Genomic DNA, 13934 nt, shown 5'->3' with positions numbered 1-13934 from the left:
AAAAAGATGAACATTGCTAGGTTTAGAAAATAAAAATGTTCTAAACAGATAAACAGTAAGCATTGCGCTTTGATTTGTACTGTTTTCCAGGCCATAAACTCCTAATATCCACCGACGTTTCATTAAGAGCTTCCATGGCCCTCGGCGTGCCTGCTGCGGCTTGAACAGATTGCTGCAAAAATGTTATCCGAGCTGCAGACCCAATCTTTAGCAATGTTTTACATGGGTGCTAAATGGGGGAGAAGTCTGATCAATCATGAACAGAGCTCTAGTTTAGGGGAAAAGTAAATGCTAGAGTTAAATGAACAATATCTATCATTCTGCAACCCGGTTCTTCCAGGCAATCAAAAAAAAAAAAAAAAAAACTGTAGGCAAAGAGCATTTAGTGGAGTGAGGAACAGAAAAAAATAAAATAAAATAAAAACAGCAATGAACACATGCAACCATATCCTTCGGCTCTCAGAAACAGGGAGGATTTATGTCGTGAATAATAACTTCAGTGAAATAAATGTTCAAATTATGTTGGAAAATTGTTCATTTGGACTCCTAGCCTTTTGCAATCTCCAAAGCTAATCATACTTCAGCTTATGAAATCCCTTGCTAATATATCAAAGCCTCTTCATCTGTTGTCATACTCATTCCCCCAGCGACACCCCCCCCCACCAAAGCTTTCCGAATGACCGGCCAGAATTGAAGGCACTATAGGGGATGCCTTTCTTTGACGATCTCCATCCCATGACTGCGAGGAAGAGGAAAAAGCCCTGGATAAGAACTTGGCAACCCAGAAGTGGATAAATTCTAGGCTGAGCTGAGAAGCCCTGGACAAATTATTAAATCACTCTCTGAGCCTCAGTTTCTTAATCTGTAAAATGGGACCAACCCCCTCTGCCTCTCACCACCCAGGTTCTTACAAGTTCATCTATTTCCATCTGATGAGCATTTACTAAACACCTTTTACGGGTCAGGATGGTGCTGGGTGAGGAGGAGGATGCAGCCCCTCCCTTCTGGAAGCTCACACGCAGAGAAGGGAAGGCCGATGACAGCAGGGACAGCACGCTGTGACAAGCCCGAGGATGGCCAGAGACAGTTCTTCGAAAGAACTCAGGAGGCGCCTGTGGGCCAGAAAGAGCTTCTGGAAGGAAAGGATCTCTAAAGAATTCTTGAAGAATAAGCCAGAGAGGAGGGATGGAATGGAAGATATTAGGGCGCCTGGGTGGCTCAGCGGTTGAGCATCTGCCTTCAGCTCACGTCATGATCCTGGGGTCCTGGGATCGAGTCCCGCATCGGGTTCCCCCCAGGGAGCCTGCTTCTCCCTCTGCCTGTGTCTCTGCCTCTCTCTCTGTGTCTCTATGAATCAATAAATAAATGAACTCTTAAAAAATAGAATGGAGGATATTATCACCCCACAGGAGACGAGAGGTACTGGGAGCATCTTTGCGTGTCACATCCTAAGATTCAAGGTGGGGAGCAGAGGCCCTGGGAAGGAAGGAGTGCTAAGCAGGACCCAGCCATCAAAGGCCTCGTGGTTCTGCTGCAGACCCCGACTTAACCTCCTCAATGGGGAGCCCACTGAAGGGTTTCTGTTGGGGGAGGTGGCCTTTTAGGAAGGCCACCCCCACCCCACCACAGCTGCCAGGTGGATGAGTTAGAGGGGAGGCTGGAGACAGGGAGACCCGCGGGCCAGGGGAGGCGCTCAGCTGCGGAAGTAGGATAAGGGATGAAGGGGGATGAAGGAAACGTGGAATTGACAGGACAGCTTGATAGATTGCTGGGGAGAGGAGAGGAAGGGATGATGCTAGGGTTCTGGCTTGGACAAAAGGGCAGATGCTGGTTCTGTCCACCGAGAGAGCGCATGCTTGACCGTGGTGCTGGCACAAGGTAAGGTACACAGTAGGTGCTCCATAAGTGTTTGCTAACTCCAAGCAGAATCTTATTCTCCTAGCTTCATTCTCCTCCCACCCCTGGTCCCCACCCCACCCCCCTCCACTGCCCCCACCTACCGTACCTCATCCTGCACATCACTGCCTGGTAAATCTTCTTAAAACACCAATTTGTCTGTCAGATTTAAATGGCTCATTTAAATGGCTCAGGATTTCCCCAGGCACCATTCAGAGCCCCTCCGCTCAGCCTCTCTCATCCAGCTCCCCCACACCAAGCAGCCTGGTTTCTGTTTGGCCTCAGTCAGGCTGTCCAGACAGTGGCCCCATGACCTACTGGCTGTCAGGCTTAATTCAGGCTGTGCTCCCCTCCCTGGAGCACCCACCTCGCCTCCCCTTTATTCTCCAAATTCAAATCAGAGGATCACAGAGGAGACCAGGAAAAGAGAAAGCAATTCTCTCTGTACTCCTGTTACTTCTGTTCATTCAAGACAGGCTTAATTCTTTGACATCCAGGCGGCTCATGGGGTCTGCGGTTAAGGAAGTTGCGAAAGGAGAGAAACAAGAGGTAAGTTTATCTAGATTATAGATAAATTGGCTAAGCAAATGTGCCTTAATACATCCTCCTAGCATTCCAGACTTTCAGAGTCCTTTTGATTTTTGAAATCCTTTTTTAAAGCATGAGTGGATTATGACTGTTGGGGGGGCGGGGGAGTGGGAAGCAGTTTTCTTACTGGCCTTAAGCTGTAGAAACTGCTATTCCCGTTCTTTCCACAAATGAACCCACTTTAGTATGTCCCGCTGGGAAATGAAGGCAATTGCTTTATGCCTGGGAATTACCAAAGATTTACTTGAAAGTGCTACCTCACACTCAGTGGGAAATAAGTCTAAATGAAAAGGAAGACAATTAGCCCAAATGTGCCAACTTCGACAGTGTTGGCTGGTTGATTCTGAAAGCCCATTTGTATTTCTAGAATCAAAAGTTGCAAAAACAAACAACAAACAACAGGGCCCCCCAGTAGTTCTCTAGTCCAAGAATGAACAGGGTTACTTTGCAGGCCGCCCATCTTTGTGTCTGAGCCCCTCCCAGGACTCTGGGAAGAGTATCCCACTGGACAAATTGCAATCCCTCAGGTCAAGAAAGCTACAGAGCTACCTGAAACAACCAGCAGACCCAAGGTCTCTTGTCAGTCCACCATGCTTCCCCATTGCAACATGGCACATCCTCTGCTCCAAGTTGTCTTCACTTCCTTTCCAGCCACTAGGGCAGCGTTGCTCAAACTAGGGTCCAAGAACTATCTACACTTGCATTAATGCACAGTCCCTAGCCCGTGCTTCTTGAGCCCAGATCTCTGAAGGTAGGTTCGTTCTTCAACTCATTTGTGTGTAGTCAGACTAGCAAGGCTTCTCTTTTCTTCTAGTATATCGCATTTTCCTTCCATTGTTGTTCTTATCCAATTTAGGGTATTTAGGCCATCATTTTATTCTAAGTATCCTTGCAATTGTTCCCTGCTCTGCAATTCTACTTTGTTTCCCCCGGAAACTCACTCCTCACCCACCTCAATAATGTTGTCAAGTCTCTTCTACTCTCTTCGAGTTATAATTTCCTAATTACTAATCCCACAACCTTGTAGCATCGGACCTCAGTCCCTAATTCTCTAAGGATTTAGAGGCTACCAAATGAGAATTCTCTCCTCCTCTAGACACACACACACACACACACACACACACACACCCCTGTCTCTACTGGTCCCATCCTTCACCTTGACTCTGGACCCCACCTTGCCCTCCTTCTCAGAACCTTACACTTTATTATGCCTCTTCTCTCCTGTGTTTTTAGGCACATTCTTTTAACTGAACCTTTCCCTTTGGCTTTCTTTTCTCATTGTAGAGCATCACTAGAGTAAAAATTACTATGGGAGTCCTCCAATATTCCACTTGGAGAGTAATTGCGTTGATAAGGACATATTCTATACTCAGACACCACACTTGAATATTGTCCATAAATCCTTAATAGAATGAAGAATTATTTAACATAGTTTTTAATACTTGTGATTATAGAAGTTTTCAAATATATTCAAAAGCAGAGAAATTAGTATAAGGAGCCACCACATACCCATCACCAAACCTCAGTAATTGTCATCAGTTCATGGATGTATTCAAAAGCCAATCCCATGTATCAAGTGACCACAAGGTGCAACTCCAGATGAAAAGAACAGATTTCAAAAAATATAACATCCATCCATTATTATAACCAAATAATGGACAGTGATTCCTTAATATCCTCTAATACTCAATCCATAGTCCATTTTCCCAACTGTCTCAAGATGTCTTTATAAGTTGGATTGTTCAAAATCAGGATTCAGTCAAGAGTCCCACATTGTATCTTTGTTATGTTTCCAGTTGTTTTTATCCTGTAATAGTCTCCTTGCCTTTATTTATTTTTTTTGAAAGATTGATTTCTTGGGCCATTTGTTATGCAGATTATCCCAAATTCTTGATTTGGGTGATCATATCCTTACAATGTTGATACCTTGTGTCTCTATTCTTCACACTTCTGGTAAACTGGTAATTACACCAAGAGATTTCATTAGATTTAGGTTCAGTCTTAGTAAGAATACTTCATAGGTCATATTTTTTAAACATGACATAGTAGAGATCACTTTTAGAAAACTCTCCCTCATATCACATCCTCTTCCAACTATTAACCTTTCTATCTCCCCATCCACAGCCAAACATTTCCAAAAAAGGCTGTCTTCTCTCTCTCTCTTTCTTTCTTTCTTTCTTTCTTTCTTTCTTTCTTTCTTTCTTTCTTTCTTTCTTTCTTTTTCTTTCTTTCTTTCTTTCTTTCTTTTCTTTCTTCTTTTTCTTTCTTTCTTTTTATTTATTTATTTTTATTATTTTTTTTAGCTCCTACTCGCTCTTTAACCCACTCAGATCTGGCTTCTGCCCATATTGTTCCTAGAAACAGTAATGACTTCTATATCACCAAATCAAACAGACATTTTTTTTTCAATTCCTATTTTGTTCCAGTAGAAAATTTAGGAGCTTAAAACAAGAATTTATTTTTATCTCTCATGGTCCTGTGGATTGACTGGGATCAGTTGCACAGTTCTCACCTGGGGTTTCTCAAAGGGCTGGAATCATCTTGACATTCAAGATGGCTTCTTTCCTCACATCTGATACCCAGGCTGGAATAGCTAGATTAACCTGCGTCTGGCCAGGCCTCTCTCTCTCTTCTTGGTCTCTCTCTCTCTCCCTCTCTCCTTCCATGAGGCATTCTTACAGTTAGTTTGGACTTCATCACAACGTGAATGTCTAAAGATAAAAGGACTTCTTACATGATGGCTGGCCTCCCTTTGAGCAAGCATTTCAAGAGACCAAGGAGGACATTAAAAGGATTCACATGACCTAAACTCAAAAGTCCCATAGTGTTCCTCTGTGCAGTTTAGTGGTTGAACAGGGGCAACCCTCATCCAATGTGAAGGATGCTCCATAGAGGTATTAATTTCAGGAGGCACCATTCATTGGGGGGTCATCTTCAGAGACTAGCTGTTTTATTTCTTTGACTTTTTAAACAATTATCAGAGCCTCTGTGGACTATTTATTTTTTGAAATACTTTATTCCCTTGTTCCATAACACACCACATTTTTATTCTCTTTCTGCCTCTGATAAAAGTCTATCCATGGTCTTTGCATGCCTCATCTTCCTCTTCCCTTGTCCTGCAGGCCTGACCCTAAGCTTCTTCTTTTTTAGGTCTCCTCTCCCAAAGCCATTTCATTGTCCATAGTTTTGATTAATTCCTAAAACATTCATGATTAAATATTAGTAACTCCATTCCCATCTATCCTCTGAGTACCATACCCTCACTTTCTTGCAACCTCCCCTTGAATATCCAAAAGTACATTCAACTTAGCATGTCCAAAATGAACTCTCCATGGACCTCTTCCTCCAACTGGGGCTTCTTCCATAATTTTCTATATCATCCAATGGTACCATCATTTCCTCTTTTTGCACAGAAACCTGAGGGTCATCCTCAATATCTCCCTCTCTCTCCTTTATTGGCTCTATTCATTCTTTCACCAAATATGTTATTTTCAACATATCTAACATATCTAACATATTTCAGCTACTCTTCCCCACCTCTATCTCCATTATCACCACCTTCTATCCAGATTACCATCTCAAACATGTCAACTTTAGGGCTAACCCTTGAAGAGGGTGAGACCCAGGGCAATGCAAGACAGTACAGAGTTCATCAAAAATACTGGCCCTTGAATGGAGGTCATTCTGCATTGGCATCTTTCATTGGCTCTTTGAGATACTGTTAAAAACAGCAACATCAAAACTGAATTGTAGTGATGTTGGTTAAATGATGTTCATTCTGCAACTTACCACCCTGATTGTGGGGCCCAAGAAGATTCTCCATCCAAGGGAAAGGCCTGCTATCTGGTCTCCTTGCACCCACTCTTGTCCCTTTAGAATTTCTCCATGCAGTAGCAGAAGAGACCCTTTGCAAAATGAAAATATGGGTCATGCTCTCTGCTTAAAATCTCTAATGACTTTCAATAGATCTTAGGATAAGGCAGAAAAAAACTCAGTCCTTAACATAGCCTCCAACATAAATAAGAGACATGGTCTTCTTTCTTTTTTAAATTTTTTTTGAAGATTTTATTTATTTATTAGCGAGAGACACAGAGAGGCAGAGACATAGGCAGTGGGAGAAGCAGGCTCCCTGAGGGGAGCCTGATGCGAGACTTGATCCCAGGACCCTGGGATCATGCCCGGAGCCAAAGGCAGATGCTCAACCACTGAGCCACCCAGGTGCCCCTACCCTCTTCTTTCTTATCATGACATTTTGACCATGAGTACGAGAACTCGGCTTAATCTTGATTGAACAATAAGGAATTTCAGAAGGTATATGTCCCGTATCACAGGAAGTCCTGAGGTAGCGTAGCCTTGGAGCAGGTTGATTCAACAACTCCACCTTTATCAAGGGAGAAGGTTCTTTTCACATGGCTACTCCACCACCCTTGCTGCCAGCTTCATCTTTAGGAGGTGAAGATGGCTGCAGCTGCCCCCCCCCCGACCCCCACCCCTCACATCCAGATTTGACAAAACTCACAGGAACAATTAAAGACTATCTTTTCTTTTGACTCACACTTAGGAACAAGGAAAGTTGGAAGTCCACAGGAAACTTGCCTTCTCTTCTCATTTGCAAGAATCAGGGCACAAGCTGAATTAAATTACTGGGAAAGGGACCACTCCCTTGAACTGGGAGTGAAGGCAGTGTCCCCTGAGACAAAACACTGTGTTCCAGGACATCTGAATTCCTGAACAAAATGGAGATTGTGCTGGGAAGGAAGAGAGATGTGGGGATGCTGGGTAAGCTCTCCAATTTGATCTCACTCCAAGTTCCCCTGGTTTTCTCCACCACGGCTACATGAATCTTCTTTCACATCCTTGTCTGTACCTGCTTCTTTTGGTCAGAATCTTCATACATGCTCTTACCTGCCCCAGGAATGCTTCCCTCTGGGTAAATCCAAAGTATCCTTCCAAGCTCAGCTAAAGCATTACTTCCCCTTGGACTCACCCTTGACACCTGCAAAAAGATCAGATCTCTCTACTAGATAGACCCTCTTAGAACCATGGATTTCTCCCTTGTAGCATTCACCACTGCTGTAGTTCCACATGGATTTCTGTGATTATCCCATCAATACTTCTCTCCGGAAGTATTTCAGACTGTATCATCAGTACAGTGTCTGACACAGAACAAAACCCCAAAACACAAAACTCAAAGAATCATGAGTTGCATGAATGAAAGAGTTTGAAATCAAAGGGAGTGATTTTAGTTAAGGTGACATTTACCTGGGCATTATAAGATCTGTAATCCAAAATGGAAATCTTTTGAGAGTGAAAGGGGTTCACTTAATAATTAAGCCAAGACAATTGGGTAAACCAAGACAGTTCCATGAAAACCAGGATCTATGTTTACCCTCTCTGTCCCTCCACATTATCTAGAATCTTTCCAATACTTCTGTTGTTGTTGTTATTTGTGGGCGTTTCTTTTTGTTTGTTCATTTCAAGTTTTTCCAATACTTCTTCAGGAAAGAATAGGACATGCATTTCCAGAGAACCACACTCACACTGGGGTGCCTCTCTTGAGACTTCCAAGGTGACCTTAGTTTTCCTGGTTTATGTCTATGAGCCTTTGGGGGCACATCATACAACTTAAGTACAGATCCGTGGAGTGTCCATAGTTTGCATATTTTTCTATACCTGATAGTCATCGAGAAATCTGCTCTGTTACTTGCCATTAGTGGGAATGTAATGTGGTCTACCTTTCTGGAGCACAATTTGGGAGTTTATCTTCAGAGTCTTCAGAAAATGATATATCCAGCAATTCTACTTGTAGGGATTTGTTCCACAGAACAATCAGATAACACGCCAAGATATTCGTACAAGAATGTACTGTAGAAAAAGTCCCCAGTCCTCTACCCCTCCCTGGATCCACACCGTTTGCCCATCATTGTGCCAAGCTGTTCTACTCTGTGTGGTTGGCCACATGGCTTGCGCTTTGGCCAACAGGATGTGAGCAAATAGGACACCAGCAGAGGCTTGCGAAAGGGCTTGCACATTGCTGTCTCGGAATAGCCACAGGAACACGCTGGGGCTAGCCTCCTGAAGGATAACTCACCCGGACAGACCAGAACTGCCCTGGTTGTCCCAACTGTGAGCATCCTAAAGAAGCCAGTAGCCACCCAGTCGCAGACATGTGAACAAGTCAAAATGAGGATTGCTCAGCTAACAGGTAGCTGACTGCAAAGGTATAAGTGAGCCCAGCAGAGAACAGCCCAGCCGAGCCCAGAGTAGCTGAACTCCTGCAATCTTGTAAAGTAAACAAATGTTTATTCTTATAAGCCACTGCCATTTTATGGTCACTCACTAGGTAGCATTATTGTGTCAAAGGCTACCTGAAACAATTGCAGTACATTCAATAATTGAAGAGTGGCAGGATATCATGCAGCCATTAGGAATGTTGTGTAGGGGATCCCTCGGTGGCTGGGCAGGTTTGGCACCTGCCTTTGGCCCAGGGCTCAATCCTGGGGCCGCGGGATCGAGTCCCACATCGTACTCCCGGCATGGAGCCTGCTTCTCCCTCCTCCTGTGTCTCTGCCTCTCTCTCTCTCTCTCTCTCTGTCTATCATGAATAAATAAATCTTAAAAAAGAAAAGAAAAAGGAATGTTGTATAGATGGACACTGACTGGAAATGTTCACAAGAGACTGATAAATTAGAGAAGGAATGCAAAACACTGTATACAATATGACACCATTTTCATAAAACATACATGTCTGCACCTGCAAATGAAAGTGTCAGATCTGATATACAACAAGAGGCTTGACATGGTTATCTCTGGGTGGTAGGATTTGGGGTGTTTTTCATCTTTTGTTTATCCACATTTACAGTTCTATAAGAATATGTGTTACTTGCATAATTTTTCAGGCAGAGAAAAAAAACATATTTGTTATGGAATACAACATCTGTTTGATGACCTTTCGGTTTACCAGTAATAAATAATCCTGAGTGGCTTTCAGGTACCTGTTAGGGTAGGGTCATTGGTACTTTATGTCTACAGCATCCTGTGTGGGAAACTTGGAAACATCACCTCTTCTGAGATCCACCAAGGAGTGTGGGTAGTAGAACATACTTCTCTAATCCCCCGCCCCCCACCCCCACCCCAGCAAACCTGAGAAGAGAAGCTCTGTGTGGGTGGAGGTGGCTTCACACCAGCCCCAAAGTTTAGAAGAAACCTATGTTTCCAGCCCCCTGTTAGAGCCAGGACACCGCAGAGCCCCCTCCCCCAGAGACAAGGGCTGAGGACACTGGGAGCCACCAGAGCACCCTGGCAACTTCCTGCCTACAGGGCTTAGTTACAACCCTTGAACAAACAAAAGAGACCTTTCTCTAAATCCCTACTGACGGCTATCAAATTCCATACATTCAGAATAAGGAATTCAATGCCCTAGGGCAGGCCAAGCATCCCTAACACTAATTCCTTCCTCGAAAATAGAAAAGAAAAAGTAAAAAAGAAAGAAAAGCACAAGAAAAGTAAAGAAAGAAACGGAAAGGGAAGGAGGCCTTCCTTCCTTCCTTCCTTCCTTCCTTCCTTCCTTCCTTCCTTCCTTCCTTCCTTCCTCTCTTCCCTCCCTCTCTCTCCCTCCCTCCCTCTCTCTCTCCCTTCCTGCCTCTCTTTCTCTCTCCTTCCCCCCTTCTCCTTCCTTATCCAACATTTTACAGTTAGATCCTCATTTAAAATCTGCCCTACTTTATAGCAACTCTATCCCTGCACTCTCTTTGTCAATCCTCAATTTGTAATAAATCCCACATTCTTTTTTTTTTTTTTTTCCTGCCACAAGTGCTGCTGTTGCTCACACCTGCTTCACGGAGCTGGTGAAATCACACATCAGGCTGAGGGGTTCTACAGCAGCCATATAATAATAGTATTATTATATGTAATCCCATTCCAGCTGGCTGTCCCTAAAAACCTGAATTTCTTTTTCACATTACTACTTATTTCCTCATTTTCCCCCCTAATTTGAGTGGATCTTAAGCTTTTCAATCTTTTCTATGCCCCAAAACCTCTGCTTCTGCCCACTCATACTCCGTGGAGACACTGAGTCTTAACATGTCAGATCCAAAGGCTGGCCTTCCTCCTCCTCCAACTGCCTTCTTGTGTCCTGTTAACCAACACGCGCCCCCCCCCCCCCAGCTGCCACCCCCATCTCCCGCCAAAGTTCTTGGTCCCAATCCAACAGGTTTCCCCAGGACAGACAGGAGTCCATAAGGCGCTCCAGGTGATGCGTGGATCTTCTGAAATTAATGCAGAATTTTGTTCTTGTGTCAATGTTTAGGTGCAAGTACCTGGCTTTCATCTAATTTCCTTGATGGGGATCCCTGGGTAGCGCAGGGGTTTGGCGCCTGCCTTTGGCCCAGGGCGCGATCCTGGAGACCCGGGATCGAATCCCACGTCGGGCTCCCAGTGCATGGAGCCTGCTTCTCCCTCTGCCTGTGTCTCTGCCTCTCTATCTTTCTCTCTCTGTGACTATCATAAATAAATAAACATTTAAAAAAAATTTTTAATTTCCTTGATGGAGAACTTTGCTTCATCAGTTGCCTATTCTTTCTTGCATTTTTTTAGGCTCTTCCATTTTCGACTGGCATCCTCTTCCCTCTCTACAAATAATCTAGGGCCGTGGACAACCATAAAGTATAATTGCCAGGTATATTAGCCTGTCCAGGCCATAACAAAATACCACAGGCCGGGTGGCTTTAAGAACAGATTTTTTTTCCCATGTTTTGGATGTTGGACATCCAATATCAGAGCCCCCGCGGCTGGTCTCTGGTGAGGACTCTTCCTGGATCATAGATAGCCACCTTCTTGCTATATCCTAAGATGGCCTTTCTCTGGTGTGTGCATGCAGGCAAGCTATGAGGGGGAGATCTCTCTCTTCTATTTCTTCTTCCTTTTATAATGCCATTAGTCATATCAGATTAGGCCCCTGCACTCATGAGCTCATTTAACCTTTATTACCTCCTAAAGACTTCATCTCCAACTATTGTCACACTGGGAATTCGGGCTTCCACGTATGATAGAGGGAGGGTAGCAGGCGGGAAACACAGTTCAGTTAATAGCACCGGAGATAAAAATAGCTTGGTCTGAGATATCAAAGTTGTACTCCTAACTCATCTTCCTGCTCTTTAATCTACCCTTCCTGGCACAGTCATCATTAACTGGAGGGAGAGACAGGGAAGTGCCCTTCCCCCAGGTAAGATAACGCTCTGGAAAGTCTTGTTCACTGGAGAGTAGTTCTTTGTCATGGAGAACACTCTGAGCATAATGGTTACTGGGTTCAGAATGTTTACTTTAGAACATTGTCTTTTTTTTTTTTTTTTTTTTTTTAGAACATTGTCTTCTTCACGTGACTCTTACAGCCAGTTGTCTCGGGGCACAATGGCAACTCTTTTTTTTTTTTTTCTTTAGTGTACTTTTGTATGTAGGTGGAATCACTATAGTATATAATTTCTTAACTATATATGCATATTTGCTGATATAACATTGAAATTTTTTTCATAAAATAATTTTTATTGGTGTTCAATTTACCAACATACAGAATAACACCCAGTGCTCATCCCGTCAAGTGTCCCCCTCAGTGCCCGAACAATGGCAACTCTTAAGGGAAAACTGATTGCACCAGTTGCAGAAGAAGAGGTAGCGATCCCAAACAATAAGATCACTGTAGTTGGTGTTGGACAAGTTGGTATGGCATGTGCCATCAGCATTCTGGGAAAGTCTCTGGCTGATGAACTTGCCCTTGTGGATGTTTTAAAAGATAAACTCAAAGGAGAAATGATGGATCTACAGCATGGGAGCTTAATTCTTCAGAAACCTAAAATTGTGACAGATAAAGATTACTCTGTGCCTGCCAATTCTAAGATTGTGGTGGTGACTGCAGGAGTCCGCCAGCAGGAGGGAGAGAGCCGCCTCAATCTGGTGCAAAGGAATGTTAATGTCTTCAAATTCATTATTCCTCAGATAGTCAAGTACAGTCCTCATTGTATCATAATTGTGGTTTCCAACCCAGTGGATATTCTTACATATGTTACCTGGAAACTAAGTGGACTACCCAAGCACCGTGTGATTGGAAGTGGGTGAAATCTGGATTCTGCTAGATTTTGCTATTTTAAGCCTGAAAAATTTGGCATTCATCCCAGCAGCTGCCATGGATGGATTTTGGGAGAACATGGCGACTCAAGTGTGGCTGTGTGGAGTGGAGTGAATGTGGCAGGTGTTTCTCTTCAGGAACTGAATCCAGAAATGAGAACAGACGACGACAGTGAAAATTGGAAGGAGGTGCATAAGACGGTGGTTGAAAAGTGCCTATGAAGTCATCAAACTAAAAGGATATACCAACTGGGCTATTGGATTAAGTGTGGCTGATCTCATTGAATCCATGTTGAAAAGTCTCTCCAGGATTCATCCAGTGTCAACAATGGTGAAGGGCATGTATGATATTGAGAACGAAGTCTTCCTGAGTCTTCCGTGTATCCTGAATACTTGGGGCTTAACCAGTGTGATCAACCAAAAGCTGAAGGATGATGAGGTTGCCCAGCTCAAGAAAAGTGCAGATACCTTGTGGGACATCCAGAAAGACCTAAAAGATCTGTGACTTCTGGCTTTTAGGCTGTAGAAATTTAAAACCATGATGTGATTAACTGTGAGCCTTTAGTTTTTCATCCATATACATGGATCACAGTTTGCTTTTATCTTCCTAAATATGTGAATCTGGGCTCACAGAATCAAAGCCCATGCTTGGTTTAATGCTTACAGCATGAGCCTTGAATAAATACAATTAACTATTGTAGTGTAGGAAAAAAAAAAAAAAAAAAAGAATGGTTACTTTCCCCTTCTACCTACCAGAGACAGAAGGTGATTTTTCTCTTGACACTTTACCATGAGAACCTGGTGGCATTCATGGCGGTAAAACCCATAAAAGTCTCCCCTCTGCCCTCAAGCCTATAGCACTCAGGAGATGCTCATTCTCCCTGTAGTCGACACATTGACTCCAGCAATTCAGCAAAATTGCCATTTTAGTGTTCCTATCAGTTTTTGGTTCCAGCAGCTTCTGCTCCAGGTAAACTAACCGTGGCTCTGCATTCACCTATCTGTCTGGATTTGAGGGTGATGGTTTGCTCTACAATCTCAATTTTCTGGTGGGTCCAAGAAGTCAATGATTCTCAGTTTGTTCAGCTTTTTTTTTTTTTTTTCTGTTATTGTAAATCCAGGAGTGACAACCTCTAAGGTCTTTATTTGTTGAAGCTGAAACTGGAAGTCCTGAGATAGGCTAGTTTTTCATTGCCTGAGGCTAGCTCTTTCATTGGCTACTTCAGCTTTGCCCCTGAAATCCAACAGTTGGTAGTAACAGTCCCGTCCATTTAAATTTATTGAGACTTGTTTTATGGGCCAGAAAATGTTTTATCTTGGTGAATTTTTAC

General features: G+C 43.4%; 1 long non-coding RNA gene and 1 pseudogene across 1 annotated transcript; one reads left to right on the top strand and one right to left on the bottom strand.

Annotated features, from left to right (window-relative positions):
• Positions 1-4968: 4968 nt before the first annotated feature.
• Positions 4969-11783, bottom strand: LOC111090812. The gene is made up of 3 exons (XR_005373406.1): positions 11473-11783; positions 6274-6389; positions 4969-5681 (listed from the first exon to the last, which is right to left on the bottom strand). It is a non-coding gene; the product is annotated as an uncharacterized LOC111090812 (long non-coding RNA).
• Positions 11784-12067: 284 nt separating this feature from the next.
• LOC100684216 lies at positions 12068-13299 on the top strand (annotated as a pseudogene).
• Positions 13300-13934: the final 635 nt, after the last annotated feature.

The sequence above is a fragment of the Canis lupus genome, chromosome 18, assembly GCF_011100685.1.
Source record: "Canis lupus familiaris isolate Mischka breed German Shepherd chromosome 18, alternate assembly UU_Cfam_GSD_1.0, whole genome shotgun sequence".
Taxonomy (NCBI): domain Eukaryota; kingdom Metazoa; phylum Chordata; class Mammalia; order Carnivora; family Canidae; genus Canis; species Canis lupus.
Note: the sequence above shows the minus strand (reverse complement) of the source record. Positions and strands in the feature narration are given on the sequence as shown.